We start from the raw sequence: 2,505 nt of genomic DNA, 5'->3' as shown, positions 1-2,505 counted from the left end.
CACAGAAAAAAAAACATTGGCATAAGGCTCAATTAAACACGAAACCCTGCCGACTACGCCAAATGTGACCAATAGTGCTTAAGACCTGGTGCGATATTACTCACACACCAGAAGTGTGCACAGCTGGACACAAAGCGATCACGACTACGCCACCCCTAATAGTATAGACGGGGACCCCCCACTAGGTCACTCAACTAAATGAGTACCTGAGCCAGTCAATATTACATATGCACAATCAGGATGTCCAATTGCAGTTATTTATATATATATATTTTTTATTTAGATTGTATGACAAATATTTTTTTAAAAATAGAAACACTTTAATCACTACCATTAAAAATTACTACATCAGATCGGGGTTGAATGACACACATCTATAACTACCACAGGCCAAAAGAAAGTGTGGTCAAGGAATGTCCAAACCCACAGAATTCACAGTCAATAACGACCACCACAGCACACAATTCACCTCACTACACTCTCTAATCGTATCAAGAAAAACACAACACACCACAGCAACACTATATGACCAACTCCACAACCCAGAATACTGGGGTGGTCCACTCCTTAACCACAAACAAAAGAAAACAAAAAATACAAATGCTTAAATGACAACAACTTCCAAATAATAACTGGCCCGTGATATGTTATTACAATATTCTACAACAAAAACATAGAAATATGTTCAACCATCCAGATCTGACCAGAGTATTCATACAAAGAAAAAAACAGATATCTATAAAAACATCTAATCAGCAGTGGCTCAACACTATCTAGTTATAATCTGAATCAGAAGAACAAAGGGAAACTCTACACAATAAAACTTAAAAATAATTTATAGGGAGGGAGAAAACAGTGGCCCGCTTGCACCAAGACTGCGGTCCCACTCTACAGAAAAAAATATATAATCAAAAAATAGCATTCAAAATAACAAAATACAAACCAAAACATGAAATGGTAAAATTCACCATTATAGCCCTGAGAGCATGTGCAAATTAGGCATACAAGTCCACATACATAAGATATCCAGCACAACTGCTTAGCTAACCTTCTAATATAATCAAACACCATAATATAATTAAATATGTACGCAGCAATCACAGATAATCAGGATATACTCGTTATTTCTTAATAATAGCACTACAGCTGCACCCATACACATCCCTGCACCTAGACTTGTATGCCGTTGCACCAGATAGAGGCAAACACACATACCAAACACTGTTGGCATCAAGGCAGTAGAAGCACCCCGGCTCCGTAACTGTATCCCAAAAACAAGAAAATCACTCAGTAGGCTCCAACTAATACACGCACACACCATTAACCCCCACATACCGTAACTAGAGCCCCAATAAATAACAATGAAGTAAAAACTTCATTATAACACCTACCCAACGGATATACAGGCTACGTTAAGCCAGCCCCAGGTAGCAACCACAGTTAATCGCCACCACACAGACCAACCTAGGCTAAAGAGACCAAATACAGTTACCCATAACTAAAAAATGAGCTCTTACCAGATGAACAGTACTACACTCCCGTCAATAACCGGCAGATACGAGTAATAAAACCAGCGACCTACCGATAATTCAGCAACACACACACACACACGCACTCTTCAGCTTGCCTCCGGGCTAGTGGCTCCCAGCAGTACACATACGCTAAAAAACAATTAAAATAGCATCACAACATATTCTATAAACTTCAGCCTTTATGTATTAGCAAACAATAAAAACTAATTTCACATATGCATATCCCACCTACCGAGTCAAGTTCTTCCAGCAGCGACCATGCCACGCCAAACAATACGGCGCCCTCTTTGTTTTGCCCAAAGTGGAGGTGAGCTCACCTGGGTGCGTCCCCCTTTATCTTCCCCCTCTGCACCAGACCCACTTCTTACCTGCATTCCACTTACACTGGCCGCGTCCCAATTCACTAAGGTCTTAGTGACCTGCCAAGCATTTAGGCTCTCACTAATGTTATATTAGTGTCCTATTATTGACACATGGAACATTAATCAGATGATAACCATTGCGAAATAAAAACAATCCTCCAGCCATACCACACAGTGGTCAGACTCTACCATCATCAATGCTGCTGCAAGATCTTGGTGAAAAATTAATGCAACACTGGATTGAAATAAATCTTGTGACATTGCAGAAGCTTATTGAAACAATGCCATTTGCAGCAATCAAAGCTAAAGGTGGTCCAATTAAATATTAGAGCATGTGATCTTTTTTTTTTTTTGCTGACCCATTTTTTATTTTTGACCAGACAGTGTATTAACACATACTTTACCAAAAAGGTTATCCATGTTACACTTCAGCTTAATCTTAGATCTATTGCTGCTGTGCCAGTTATCCAGTCAATAAAAATTGGACGGATGGATAAATAGACAGGTCTATGCTAGATGCCTCTTTTAATGTACACCAATTACAATGTCTTATCATCAAGGCTAAATTGGTCTATGTAGACACAATAGGTGGAAATATGTAAATGCTGGTA

General features: G+C 39.2%; 1 long non-coding RNA gene across 1 annotated transcript; it reads right to left on the bottom strand.

The window, feature by feature from the left end:
• Positions 1-1,237: 1,237 nt before the first annotated feature.
• LOC111197595 (uncharacterized) lies at positions 1,238-2,065 on the bottom strand. The gene is made up of 2 exons (XR_007427300.1): positions 1,765-2,065; positions 1,238-1,661 (listed from the first exon to the last, which is right to left on the bottom strand). It is a non-coding gene; the product is annotated as an uncharacterized LOC111197595 (long non-coding RNA).
• Positions 2,066-2,505: the final 440 nt, after the last annotated feature.

Source organism: Astyanax mexicanus, chromosome 19 (genome assembly GCF_023375975.1).
Source record: "Astyanax mexicanus isolate ESR-SI-001 chromosome 19, AstMex3_surface, whole genome shotgun sequence".
Lineage (NCBI taxonomy): Eukaryota > Metazoa > Chordata > Actinopteri > Characiformes > Acestrorhamphidae > Astyanax > Astyanax mexicanus.
The sequence above is the reverse complement of the archived record's forward strand: the minus strand, read 5'-3'. Positions and strand labels throughout refer to the sequence as shown.